Genomic DNA, 14,596 nt, shown 5'->3' on the forward strand with positions numbered 1-14,596 from the left:
GTGAATTTTTTTAGAGACCTGCTGAAAGCAACTAGAATAAGATTCTCAGATTAACTTTACACAGGCCCCTATACAGTTCCTGAGCCCTGTATCATTTTCATTCAAGATAGATTTTGACTGAAGTCAGTAGGAGTCAAAAACTAAGCAATGCAGGATCAGGTCCATCCTTTTGTTATTTTTTTATCATTACCTGGGCCCTATTCCTGCCATCCACTTTGCAGTCTGTATTTTTATTACCTTTTCTGTAAATTAGGGATAGTAATATTTACTACTTCTGTTAAGTGCTTATAGTTATATCACTGAAAACCAGGCAATATTTAATTTCTAGAATTACCCACCTGCCACTGAATTAGCAGAGCCCACATAAATCATTCTAAATGAGTGCCTTGAGAAATGTTCAGTCCCAAGTTAAGCATTATAAATGCTGGAAAGATGCAGAAAAGAAACTAACTGCAAGGTCCATCATGTAGAAGTTTTCCAAACAACAAACAAACAAGGTTAACTATTCACAGAAAGCAAATCACATTGGCATGAGAAAAACAGAGGTAAAAAACTTGCTTAGTCCTCATCCAGCCCTGAGTTCAGGCTGTGGAACCGTGTTATCCCATGATCATTCTCCCTTAGTATGACCCAAATATTAACTATAAACACAGAGAGAGAAGGAAAGAAGAAACTGAGCAGAAATTAGCCTCCTACTCAGAGGGCAATGGGTTATCTTGCGTGTTTCTTATCCATAGATAATAAAAAGTAAAATAAAAAATGTGTAATTCTCTGATACGCTTCAGCTACAGCACATTAACTGTTAGACTATCACTATAAAATTTGGGCTGGATGCTGTTTAAAATGCAGCAAAAAGAAATAGAATTATAAAATGTTGATTGGTTATGTCATGATTCCAAAATAAGGCAGACATCCTTTGTGCTGGTCAACATTTTAAGCTGAATTATATTGTTTAGTAAATGATTAAGACTAAGACCAGTAAGGTTTGTAAATGAGCAAAATGACTGATACAACACAGGGAGGAAAATTCAAAAACAAACAAACAACAGCAACAACAAACCACCCCCCCCAAAAAAAAAATAATAATAAAAAAAAATTGTTAGAAACAATTGCTGAGCAGCAATGGTGATGCTGCTCAAAAAAAAAAAAGTAATTATGTAGTTCAGTCCATGTAAACCTAAATAAGGAGCACAGAATCGGGCCCACTCCTTGGATTTTTTGTCTGCACTTAGCTGCTGTCTCATATCAGAGGAAGAGGTACCATGAAAACTATTTTAAGAAAAAATGTTTCTTGCCATGTAAATTCATGTTAACCAATGATTACTAACAAATACTCCACTGGGGAAGCTGAAATAATTAAGTAAACAATTTAGAAGCTGAAGTGGAAAGTGTTGATTGCTCTAGCTCATCTCACCAGGCTGCTGAGATACAGCACTCCTTGCCAGCGTACCAACATATTTGGAAATAACTGGAGTTCCCATTTCATCGCTTGTAATAAGCTAGTAAGGTCAGAAGTGGTAAATGGTGGAAAGACAATTAGTGTAAGAACAGCTTCTGTCACTAATCCAAGCATTGTCCCTGCTCTGTGGATATAGCAGAGGACTGCAATCAGTACCCTGTGCTAGTGCAAAACGGATCTATTTAATGCAATACCAGCTTCAGTGACTATCAGCCACAAAACGAATACTTCCATAACTTTTAAAACTGAATACTTCCCATCTCTGAATTTCTATTTTTTTCCTTTACCCCCTTCTTCTAATCTCTGACCTGCTGGTTACTGAATAAAATAGTCTTTCGCTGTTGCTGACACAGCATTTACAGGGGTTACACTATACCTGTGGCATATGCATTTTCGCTTAATCAAACTGCAATATATAGATCCATTCAGTCCTGAAAATGGTATACAATTTCCTCTTTCTGCCTTACTTTCCCCTAATAGCAGAGAGGCACTGGAGGGTTGCAGGGGGCTGTGTGTTACAGGCTGCCTGCAGGACCCTAGCGGACTAGGCTGTATTTAATGAGCGCGTCTTCACTGACAGATTCATTATTTGTGTTCGGTCGCTTCAAGTCAAAACTGATTAGTTACACTTACTGCAGCAAAGATTTAATGATTTTATTGTTTATCTTCAATTTATTTTGATTAACATCTCCGTTCTTTTCATTGCAAGTGCAATTAGGTGTAATATAACAGCGACTACTTTAATTTTGCTGAAATTAAGATGAATAAGTGACGGATTATGGCACTTTGTTTAACAAATAAATCATAGTTAAGAGGACTGTATTAGTAATAAATGCAAAAACAGACAATCTAATTAAAATGCATGGAGCTGATAGTTTGAGTTTCCAGAAATGTAATGAATTTTCATTTTAGATATCAACTAGATTTAGGTGCACTGCTTATTTATTGGAGTAAGATGACAGAAAGACGCATTATTTTGTAAATCACCTTAATTTCTTATATTATGTTGGTAGAAGGAATTGCAAGCAATGAAACGAAGGCATACATTTTTGAATTTTTAGGATTATGTTTTTAGGAAACACTGCAATTAAGGTGTAGCTGAAAAAGAGACTGAGGGACTGAAATGAGGAAAAAACCTCATTAGTTCAATTCTCACATGTTTAGACTTCAGCATTTTCTGCAACAGATGAATATTCTCCAAGTCCCAGCCACAATTTTCCTTTAAGTTCATAAGATTCAATTCACTGCCACACAGCAAAAGCCTCGATACATGTAAGATGGAAGAAAGAACTAACATGAAGAAAACTGAACCCAACAAACAGTGAGCAAATCAAGATTGCTCTGCACAAGCGTCCCCAAATCATGGGGCAAGTAGCAGGGCAGCAATCCTGGAGCCAGCTTACTGTGGGGGTCGTATGGGCTTAACTTCTGATTGAGGAAAACCAAGAGGAAAACGAACCCTTCAGAATCAGAAACTTTATCCCTCTGATGTTTAAAAGACCTTGCATTTGACAGGACAGCTTTGAAGATAAAGACCGAAGCACTCTCCAGCTACAGGCTGTTCAGCACCCCACACTGCTATCTGCAATGCACTTCACTTCAGTTTCTCAGAGTTCAGTCATATTAGAAAGGAGACAGGGAGACATTTTTAGTATATTGTGCTATATTTTTCATGCTGCTGTTTCTTGCCCAAGCTTTCTTTACAGAGCCTGCACGAGCTCAGCTCCATTCTACACATCTCCATCACCATTCCTTCCCACTGCGGGATGTCAGGCTGGCCGGTTGCTCTCACTGGCCAGCGTGTAAATTGGTTAATAAAAACATAGGCTGGCACCCCTGACTTACACATATGAGGTACCTATGAACTAAGAGGTTGCCACTGAAGACAGGAGAGGGGCTTTGTCTTACTCTTAATGTGCAATTATTATTATTATTTTTTGTCCATAGGAGGATTTTATTCCAGGAATTAAGGTTAGGGAGAACTAAGAGCTATATGCGCCCTGTTAAGATCCTATTTTGACTTTTTTCCCCATGGTACTAGGGACTGGGGGGACAGGGGGAGAGAAAAGGAAGGAATGGAGAGTGCAATCCCTAAGATCACAAAGCCAGCAAAAGATACTTTGTTCTTCCTAAACTTTTTAAGTGCTCTTCTTATATTATTGTTTCTTTTTTTAACCATTTTAAAAGACGTTGTGATGTTCAGATGAAAGCCATTATTGAAAGAACTATTTATTATGATTTAGTAGTATTTTTCATTTGTTGCTCTACCGTATTTAGCATTTGATCACCGTACACTCCTTGAATTACAAAATTTCTGTGGCAATATAGATTTGTTCCATCTGACGATATGCCTCGTGGATTCAAAAGGGACTTAAAATTGTATTTAGCAAATGCCAAAAGAAAAAAAAAAAAAAGAAAAGAGAAAGAAAGAAAAACAATTAATGTCCTATTTGTGTATAGAAAAAATACTGAAGCCAGTTGTGCTAGTGTAAAACAAATAAAGGGAGGGAGGAGGTGCACTGAGGAGCTGCTAGGGCCTACTGTCTTTGTTCCTGATCACACTGATCAGATCTGCTAATTCCATTAAAACAGGTAGCTACTCCTAAGTGTATAAAATGAAATGAACAAATAAATCTAGGTACTTTTAATGAGGCAATATATGAACGTATTTACAAGTGTTATGTGTGCCATAACCCCCCTTCTAATACTACTTTTCAAAATTTGATAAATAAATGGATGGTAGGACTGAGCAAGAGGGAGATGGAGCAGGAACGATGCTAATGACCAAATCAACCTGTAAAAAGCAGCCCTGCTCTGACTGGAGCCCCAGCCATCAGCTGAGTGTCATGTACGGGAGCCAGGAAGAGCTGGGGGAGGTTGTGGAGGGGTTGGCGAGCTGGAGACTGGCAGCATCATTGGTTTGAACAGGCCGTGATTGATTTGTCACCAGAGGCCCATTTGACTGGGCGAAAAGCCCTAATCTCAATCTCTCTCTGCCTCCTTACCTCTGCTGTCCCTTTTTCCTTCCCTACATTTTGACGCTGGCACAGCAGCAGGGCAAGGGGACTCAAGTTGTGGCTGACACAGAGCAAAAGGGTTGAGGGTCACCGCTGCTGAAGCCCTATAACGACCGACGGGAGATCCAGCTCGTCACACTTTTCACTTTCCATCTCGCCTTTAGAGCTCTAGAGGTTTACAAAGCCCCAAATACACATTCAGAGCAATACGGGAGCGCGCCATTCCCCCCCAGACGCACAACCAAAGCCTCTCTCCTTCCCTTTCCCTCTCTCTCCCCCTCTCTCTCTCTCACACTCACGCACACACACGCACGCACACACACTCTCTCTCCCCACCCCTTCCACCTTCCTGTTATCTGTGGCTGGGAGAAACCTCTAGATCTACAAATATTAATTACAAAGGACAACGAAAGGTAAGAAGGCGTCAATTATCCAAAGGTGTCGTGATGTTATTTCAAGTCAATTGCAAATGTGTGAGAGGGGAAGATTTCGCCCCAGTGATTCCTGTCTGCTTGGCTGATGGGGACCGGAGCCGATTCCCTCCCAGAACTGCTGCAGCTATGCCTCAAACCACACACTTTCCAGCAGGAGCCATCAGCATGGGCCTTTCTGAATTCTCTCTTTATTTCATTCATTAAGGGCATTAGGCAAGTTGGAATTTGTATGAAAAGGATCCTATGGGAATACTGTCTCCAGGGTAGGTATTTTCATGACTTTCCACATCCTGGGGCTCTCTCTGTATGTCTTTCTTCTGTTAGATGGAGCTTTAAAGGAGGCTGCCCTCATCTTCAGCTAATCTGGGGAAAGGAAATAATCTGAGCTGCATATATTGAATGAAAAAGTATTTTATTTTAAAAAAGGGCAGTTACTAAGAAATGATGAGACCTTTCCTGCTTAATTTTGTTAATGGGCTTTGTTATTATTGTTGTCATTCCTAACTGTTTTCAGGTTTTTCTCACACAGGACTTTTTAATGACAATTGCCTTCGTTATCCAAAAAGAAAGAGATAGCAGACAGGACAACAGCAAAATAATATTAATCAAACAAAGGCAGACTTTAAATTAAATGGGCTGTTGTGCTCCCATAAAAGCAGGACAATCTCAATACTCTAGCTCATTTCACTTGGCAAAAGAACATGGCATCAGTTTTTTAACTTTAAAATAGTTTAATGAACACGAATGGAGAAATAATTTTTCTGTGTATTTAACAGTCTATAAAGAAGAGAGAATGCTTTAACTTTGATCGCCACAATTAGTTCCCTGGGTATCTAGAGGGGAACAGGGCAGCCCTGGGAGCCTCAGTTCTTTAGATACAAAAGCATTTAGATCGCTTTAGAGCAGTTAATCCTGAGACTGGCTAGGGTCCCTTTTGTTTTCTAACTCCATTGTGGGTTTTGTTCAGTTTTTTCTATTCGCATGATTGACTGCCCAATGGATGCTAATTATCCAAATGTCGCTTCTGTCCTTTGAGTGACTTTCTATGTATTATGGGCAACTGTCATGCATTCTGTCATTCTATATCATATTACATGTATTATCATATGAAAATGGTACTCTGCATAAAGGAAGGTGTCTGAACCAGCAGATGCTGCAGATATTTAGAGGACTTGCTTAATCTGAATGGATTTTCTATAGAAAAATTGGTCAGAAAGAATATAGGGGAGTGTCAGAAATGGAAAGTTTATCAGGTAATTATTTTTGTCCTTTTGCTGTTTACTTGATAATGTACAAAGCATTAACTGTCTGTGCTTCTGAAATCTGCAGCCACCTTCCTCCTCCCGAACCTGGCAACCCGTCTGTATTTATTAGAGTATGACAGCTTAAGCTAATTAAACTGATATCTGTCTAAAATAATAAGCCCAGAAAGTTAGAATAAACATTATGATTATAAGCAGAAAAGGCAGCTATACAAATGTAGCATCAATGTTATATTTTAATGATAATCTGAAATTCCTGTATGAAGAACACTGGAAGTGGAATTGCAAACAATACTAAAGTTCTGCAAAGACATTTTTCACTATAAGTAATTTTACTGAGATCTTTATCTCTTTGCATGATATTAGTAAGGGCTAGCACAGCTGCCAGCTTGCATATATATTTTTTAAATTTATAAATATGTGAGCATATATTTCAAAATATATCAAGGGAAAGGTCTTTACTACAATGTTTGCCCTAAAATAAACGTAACACACCTCAGTGTAATGTGCATGCCAACACTTAACAGGAATGCAAGATTTATAACGATGGGGCTTTTTAGATTTGCACTCTGGGGTGCATTGAATCCATAGGCACATCCAGAGTTCCCTCTCCTAAATGTTAGGATTGTATTTTCTATTTGACATTGATAGAAAAGCTGGGGATATATAACACTGAAAGGAATGATCTTGTGCTTCATCAGATATGTGTAGTAAGTTTCCATTAACAGTAAAGCTAAATCATGGGAAATATGTACTTTATGGAACAACAAAAAGATACCCTGGAAAGACTTGCTCTGCTGTATCAAGGTGCTTTGAAATTTTACAATGATCAAATATACATGATCAAGCTGTGCTTGTTAGGGTACGAGGGGCTCAAAACGGTCAATGATTATTGATCAGACTGTTAAGTATTTGTTCACGATTCTTTATATCCCAAAAGATTCAGGGGAATGAACAGTGAAAAATTGCATCAGAGTCCACCTTTGTTTGAGATTGATGTATGAAAACAGAGTATTCATTTGCCAAATCTATTAGAAAAAATGTGTAGTAAATGATGACATAAGGGCTCCAAGTGCAGAGATTTGTATTTTCTTTCTTTAATTACCTTTGTTAAAATTGAAATGCTAATTCAGAAATGTAAACACGTAGTCTTTGTAGAACATGAATAGTGAATTATTGATAAGAGCAGATTTATACAGCAAAAGCAGAGATACAATCATAGCTTATCCATTGACCTTTGCATTATACCTAATGTTTGAGCATGCCAGAATTTTTTTAATTGAAGTTGCAGTAACAGTGATTTAAGAGAATCCATGAGGTAAAAATGGGAATTTCTGCTACTCTTACAAAATAGCAAATCCTACGGGGGTGCAGCTACTGTCTTTTGGTAGTGGAATAAATATTGCTTCTCATGAGTACTTCCAATTAAATGTTTTCTTATTATATTGTCATTTGGCAAAAATCCCAAATTATCTGAATAATTATTCCTTTTTTCTTACTTGAGATTTCCAGTGTCTATTTCTTCAAGTCCACCATATATTTATATATTAAATTAACTATCAAGTTTATTCCCTAATTCAAAATATTACATGCATTGAAAGAAAATGCTAATGTATAATTCTTGCAAAATCGTAAGACATGCTTTATTTGATTTCATTATGCTGTACATAAATTCACAAGATCTTCCCTGAACACAGAGATCAGTTAAGATAAATGTACTACACATTAAAGAAAACTACTGAACACAAAGAATTATTTCTGCAGATATTTGCCTCTAAGAAATGATAACATATGTCTGTGTCTGAAGCTACAAATAGAGAGCTGGATATACACACATATGTTCATTCACACACACACACATAGCCTCACAGTCATGTATCTTATACATATTTATATAAACAAATTTACATACCGCATCTTTTGTAAACTGTAAAACCAGCAATACCTTGTATCTCATTTTCAGATATTAATTCCCTTAAAGCCACTTAGGATTTCTCCAAAGGAGAACTGCATTGAAAACAACCAGCCACATCCATACTTACATAAAAAGTTTGCAAAGTATAAAATTGGTGAAATGTCAGCGATTGGTTGGAAATGCCCTTTCACCTCCTTGTGTCTGACCTGCCACTTAATTAATCTGTTCTTGTCTGAGAGCAGACAGTGTTAAAGATAAGCAGCACAGTGAGCAGAGCCCACAGCCCTTTGAATACCCATTCAGCGTTTTCTTGTAAAATAATTTTACTTAACTATATTTGTAGTTAAGTAAATAGGAATTCATCATTCCTATTTCACTTTGTGTCTTACCTGATTTCTTCTGATTGCGAGCATTTACACGTGAGGTACCCTGCATTTACCTCCCCTTTCAGCTGTATCTGTTCTAATTGCCTAGGCTAGTCCTGTAAAGTTTGCATCTGCTTTCCATACCTGCTTGCTGTGTTTTCAAATCATTTTTGCAGAGACATGCGGTGGGCATTCGGGTAGTCCAGATAAGGATTTATAGTGACAAAATATTGACTGGATTTGGTATTCACTTATGAAGGATGACGTTAGTGCCACAAAAATCCCTGTGATGTACAGGGAATAGTTAATTAATTAAAGGACCTGCTAATTGCTACTTGAGGTACTGTGCGGAGATGATGAAGAGTGCTTGGTACAAGGTTAGGTTCTCAGTTTAGAGTGAACATTTTCATTTAAAAGATTTCTTTAAAGTACATCCTAATTTTTTAACTTTTTTTTTTTTTTTTTTTTTTTCCAGGTTACTGTATCTAGTTCAGACTCAAGTGTTCAATTGAGCTTCAATTAATTATAATATATAGTCAGGGTGCTTTAGCTGGGATAGATTGATGGAGAAGCTTTGTTTCATTTGGTGCAGGTGGCACTGTTTAATAAGCACAGGAGAGAGTGAATAATGTAGTGTTTGCAAAGAGAAATAAATGCAAAATAGAGAGGTGCAATTAGATCAGCTCAGAGAAATAAAGGACAAATATTAAATGGTCAGGTATCTTGCAAATAACAAGTAAAACAGTAATAAGTATCTCATTGAAAACTGCCATTTTAATTTATGAATATGTAAGAGTACTGCTTTTAAATAAATCCAGTGAGCAAGTCTTCAGCTCTCATTAGGCAGGCTGATTTCAATATCTGAAAAATACCACAGTTCTGATTTTCAAACACTCCATATTATTTTTTCTTATACTGAAATATAAATAGGATTCTAAATCTAAAATATAAAAACGAGGACTTCAAAAATGGACTTCTAAATTGTACTATAAAATACTTAAACCTTTGGCATTCTTTAACTATGGCTATTTTATAGTCCAGAAAAATTACCCCATGGAAAATTAATCTGTGAAAACTTGTAAATCATATCAATAATTTAGTAGGAAATGAGTAGCTTTACGCTTCTCATGCATGCACTGAAGATAAATAAAGTTGCAGAAGATTATACAAAAAAAAATAAGATTGTAGATAAACAGTAAAGCCCTTGAGAATGCAAATCTTCTAATTGCACACAGAAGAATGAAAACAAGCATATCCTACTGAAATTAACACTATTCAACTTAAAAAAATAATAAAGAAGTATCTGGTATCTGACAGGATACTCTTGTGAGCTACTTAATAAAAGAATGTGAATGTATTTAGGCATTTCAGCAACACTTCTGCATCTAAAAATTTCAGCTGTAGACAGATTTTCCACAGACGATTCCCCCCTACCGCTAACCTCTTAAATATACCTATAAAATACAAAATGTTCCCAATCACCTCCAATAAAGGAAGCTTCCTTACATTAAATGCATCTAATATTTGTGTTAGAAATCCAAAGTGCTTTCTGATGTGGTTAAATTCACAAAGAAATGTGGTTGTAGAACAGAAAGGAATGTATCGAGCACATCACTCTGAATATTTGCAGATGGACACAGAGCTGTGGAAGTTTACTTATAAAATATGGAATTAATCATATTCTTCGTCCCTGATTATTCCGCAGAGGCAATACAGTTGGAGTCTTTCTCTACAAACCTTATTTTTGTTATGTAGCCGTGTTTACCAAATCCATGCTATACCCAATCAGGGCAGCCTCCCAAACCGCCAGGATTGGTTGGTATTGAACTTGTAAAATGTTTATGAGTGAGTGTTTGCCTGGTAATGTAGCCCTGGGTGCCCTGCTGTCAGCATGGAATTACTGATTCTGTTACACGCAGAAGGGCTTTGCAGGGAAGAGAAGGGGAGCTGGGTAATCACAGGAACTTTCTCCTCTAAAGTCTTAGCGTGCATTTAGACAAAACATTTTTCACCAACAAAGCTACCTTCGCCACTTTGTTTAAAGAAAATAAAAATCCATCTGTTTACTCTAACAACTGTTCTGCGACAAAGAGCCTTACTGCAGTTATTTCAGCTCTTAACTGTACAGCAACCAGCTTAGTCACTATAAATTAGATTAAAAACAAACCATTAAGAAGCAGCTACACTACCAGATTCAAAAGAGACATTTTTGCAATCTTTACCATATTCTGCGATTGAATTTTATTGGATTAGCAGTTATCAAAAAATCATATTTTGTAAAAATATTCTATGCAAATTATTATTTACTATGGTAAAAGCTCGAGTCAGGCAAGTAAATCTAAGCACACCACCTAAAATCCATATTCCCCAAAATAACTCTCCACAGCTATCTTGAATACACAGCCACTGACCTTCAGAATCATATTTTCTTTACCAATTCACAGTAATAAAAATGAACATTTTGTCATCACTTTGGGAAACTGTGCCAAACACCTTAAAACACATGTCACATGCCAACTTTACTTCATTTTTCTCCTCAGGGAATAGATACATCTGGAATCATAATCACAGATAAAAACCTTGACAAAATTGCACATGAGCCCAGCCCTTCTCTCCAACACCTACCTTTTCATAACATTTAATACAATATTAATATCAGTTACTAAAAAGGCTTCCAACCTTTACATTTCTGACATAACATGTTCAAACCCATATTTCACACTTCTTGTTCTGTTTTAAGTTCAGTGGATTTAACAGGACTCTGGAGAGAAGATCATGTGGCTGAAGATTTCCCTCCCTCTCTAACACCCGGAGAGGCAGTTTTGGAATTGTTTAAATAGCTGTGGCTATATAAACTGAAATATGTAAGATTATGGGTATCTTATTTCTCTCTCACACATATAGATACATGCTTGCATATTTTTCTGAAATCTACTGCTTGTATCAGCGACAAACAATCTCTACACAACATCTGGGCAAAACATTCTGAATATTTTCATTTTACACTTTATTATTTATTTTTCCTGCATATTCTTGGTTTATCAGACAAGAACAATTAGCTCGTATTGTATAAAAACATTATTTGCTCTTTTTTACCTATGATTGACAGTTTTTCAAATCAAAATAAAGCACATTCTTAGCCGATCATCTTCTTGAAAGTGTGTTACTGTTTTAAGGTCGGTTTGCTTCTGAGACAGCCAGAGATCTTACTCGTCAGGGCTAACTGGTGAAATTACAGACCCAACAGATTCCCTGCTCTCCCCCAAGTGCTTGGCTTAGGTAATAATTAACAGCTAATGCCTGGACTGAGATTTTTACTGTATGTTTTTAAAAAACATTCATCAGCTGATACTGCAAAGAAACGAAATTTGAGAACTTTGCGCATTTTCTTTTTTTATTGCGTTGGTAATTAATACCATGCTGGAGGTACCTCGGGCAGCTCACTGTATGGCTTTGTTCGTGTCAGAATGGTGATAGCAACCTCTTTTTGTTACATATTTAACAGCTTTGAAAGACATTTTTTAAACAGCAAATGTACTCGACAGCTTTAAAGCAAAGGACATTAAATAGGTTGCCAATTATTCATTCAACAGCTCTATGTGCGTCAAAAAAATGCATACCACCGAATTTTCCCAAGACAAACCACTTAAATTTCCTGTGACTCACACACCATTTTTGCACTTACTGGGTAAGGATAGCAATCACTTAGAAAAAGAAACAGATATTAAACATTTCTTACCCTGGAATACTAAAACCATATTTATAAATACGCTCATTTCCAGCCTGGGGACAGCATCTGTGACAAGAAATGTCCTATTTTTAAACTGAATGGTGTTTCTTAATAAGCTTATTTTATTATTTTATTTCACTTTAAAAGTGTCTCACTTGGTATATAAGAAGCGCAAAAAGTGATATATGAATGGAGCAATCATTTCCCAGAATCATTTCAAGTCAGTCTATCGAGCAAGTAAATCTGAAGCAAGCTAGTCTGTCTCCAGCAGCTCAGGGAGATGAAGAGCTGAGCTGAGCTCCACTTGCTGACAAGAAGCAAACTGTCTCACATTTTAGGAGAACAACATCATTGCCTATAAAAATGAAGAAGAGACAAAATAAATAAAACCAGTTAATGTTGTAGTTAACTTGCAAATCAAGTAAATCTGTTGGTACAGTATTTTAGAAATAAATGATAACAGCATCACACCAAACACACATTTCTGAACATATAAGCGTTCTGATTTTGATTTAATGGTATATCAGCGTCAACTATTGCTTCCTTTGCTGGTACACACTTCCTGATGCCTACTGTGAAGGGTGCCCATATTTACAACTGAGTAAGATGATTAATTACACCTTGTCAATCACGGTGCATGAAGACATAACACCACAGCAGACAATGAAGAAGATGCCTGAAGCTACAATTACATTTTAATTCATAGTTTATTGTATGTTCCCATATATTGCAGTCTAATAACCGTAGGGGCATCAAAAACATATGAGATATCAATCACTCTGCCCCCTGGTCTCTCATGTTTATATTATTCCACAGCCTTTAAATTACCATAAGTAGTTACTTATTTTCTAAGCTTTCTTCTCTTCTCTCTTACCTTTTGCTTCCATTTATCTTTTGTTCTTAGTACCTTTATCCAACAGCTCTAAGTATCTGATGGAAGTTTGTAGCTCACTTAAAATCTGTAACAGACAACCTGAAACCCAGCAATTAGCAAAGACAGCTTAGACTTGTGTTCCTTTGTTGAAGGAGGCGTTGAATCTTTTGTTCTGATTTAGTCACGGTAGCTGGGTGGAAGCTGGTACCTCATTATGTGGTTGGTCTGTTTGTCTGGTAGGTAGCAGATGGTACTGGAGATGACGTTACCAAGAGAGGCAGGGTAGAGAAACTCAAGACCTGTGATTTGTTCACCTGTCACCTATAACAAAATACAGGTTAAAAGACTTTATTATTAGCTGCACCATTTTTTTTAATGAAAAAACTCATTTCAAATGAGTCCGCAGTTGATTGTAAAGATTACTTTGCTGTAGCATTTTTTCTGTTGCTCATTATTCAAGGATACCCTGGATTTTATTCTGAACAATGTAAATGTCATTCATGTGTCAGTGTGTACATTAGCAGCTTTGTGTTTACATTCTGTTACTCTCCTTGTGTTTTGGTAGCAAGGGTTGGATGTCTTCTCGTGTTTGTATATCCATTAAGTAGATAATCAGAGATAGCCTGTGAACTGGAGGTCATGTCATGCCTTTTTAGCATGCTATTGGTTTATTGGTTCCGGCCACTTGGGCAATGCAGTCGTATTAAATATTGCTTTTTAATTTCATAAAAAAATACAGCATCTTTTAGATAGTCCGCGATGTCAGACGGAGCGTAAGAATCCGTGACCCTTCTCACTTCCAAAGTGTGTGTAACCAACTGTGCGATCCAGCATGGGGCTGGTACTAACAGATTTGGGGACAGCAGCACCAGAGGAGGATCTGTACAACAAATTGCCCAAGCAGGGGCGACGCGATGCTGTTCCACAGCAAGACATGGCGGGGCCCAGGGTGTGAAGCGAGCAACGCTCCGCGTCTGCCTTAGTGGGGGCACATCTCCCACCACGGGCGGTACTTAAAACGTGTTGTACTTTAGGGAAGGCGGGGATCAGTTACCGCGCCGGGGTGGGCACCGCACAGCTCCAGTAACCCTAGGCTGAAGTTCGGTGAGCTGAGGCGTGAAGCCCCGCTGGTTCCAAGCGTGACTTCGGGCCGGTGTCCGGGCAGCTCCCGCCGCCGCCAGGTCCGGACGGTGCCGTGCTTCGCGAGGGGCCGAGCGCCCGTCCCACGGGGCGCCTTGTCCTCGCGGGGACGCGCACCGCCTCCAGCCGGCCCGACGGCAGGCAGCCCCGCTGCCCTCAGCGCACAGCACGGGGAGACACCCCGCGGGGCGCACCGGGCCTCGAGCGGCGGGCTGGGGCAAGGGGGGCGCGCAGGGGCCGCGGCGCTCCTCGGCGCCTCCGCGCTGCCCGCCGCTCCGGGGGCGAGACCCGTGCGGCGGGACGCTCAGGCTCGGGCCGTCCCGGGGCCGGGCCGCGAGTCCCCGCGTCCTCGCGTCGGGGTTTTTTTTTTTTTTTTTTTTTTTTTTTTTTTTTTTTTTTT

At 38.4% G+C, this 14,596-nt stretch overlaps 1 protein-coding gene and 1 long non-coding RNA gene across 3 annotated transcripts in view; one reads left to right on the forward strand and one right to left on the reverse strand.

Annotated features, from left to right (window-relative positions):
* Nucleotides 1-4,867: 4,867 nt before the first annotated feature.
* Nucleotides 4,868-14,596, forward strand: part of LHX2 (LIM homeobox 2) — a 31,224-nt gene continuing 21,495 nt past the window's right edge. The window contains exon 1 of one of the 2 annotated variants that reach the window (XM_035341519.1): nucleotides 4,868-4,889. The gene's annotated coding sequence lies outside the window, so the exon portion shown is untranslated. The remainder of the gene's footprint in view (nucleotides 4,890-14,596) is intronic. The other variant, XM_035341518.1, reaches the window with a different exon arrangement.
* Nucleotides 7,649-14,596, reverse strand: part of LOC118175348 — a 7,567-nt gene continuing 619 nt past the window's right edge. Inside the window, exons 2-3 of the long non-coding RNA XR_004754951.1 lie at nucleotides 13,057-13,377; nucleotides 7,649-12,537 (exon numbers count right to left, since the gene is read on the reverse strand). This is a non-coding gene — a long non-coding RNA (uncharacterized LOC118175348). The remainder of the gene's footprint in view (nucleotides 12,538-13,056; nucleotides 13,378-14,596) is intronic.

The sequence above is a fragment of the Oxyura jamaicensis genome, chromosome 17, assembly GCF_011077185.1.
Source record: "Oxyura jamaicensis isolate SHBP4307 breed ruddy duck chromosome 17, BPBGC_Ojam_1.0, whole genome shotgun sequence".
NCBI lineage: Eukaryota > Metazoa > Chordata > Aves > Anseriformes > Anatidae > Oxyura > Oxyura jamaicensis.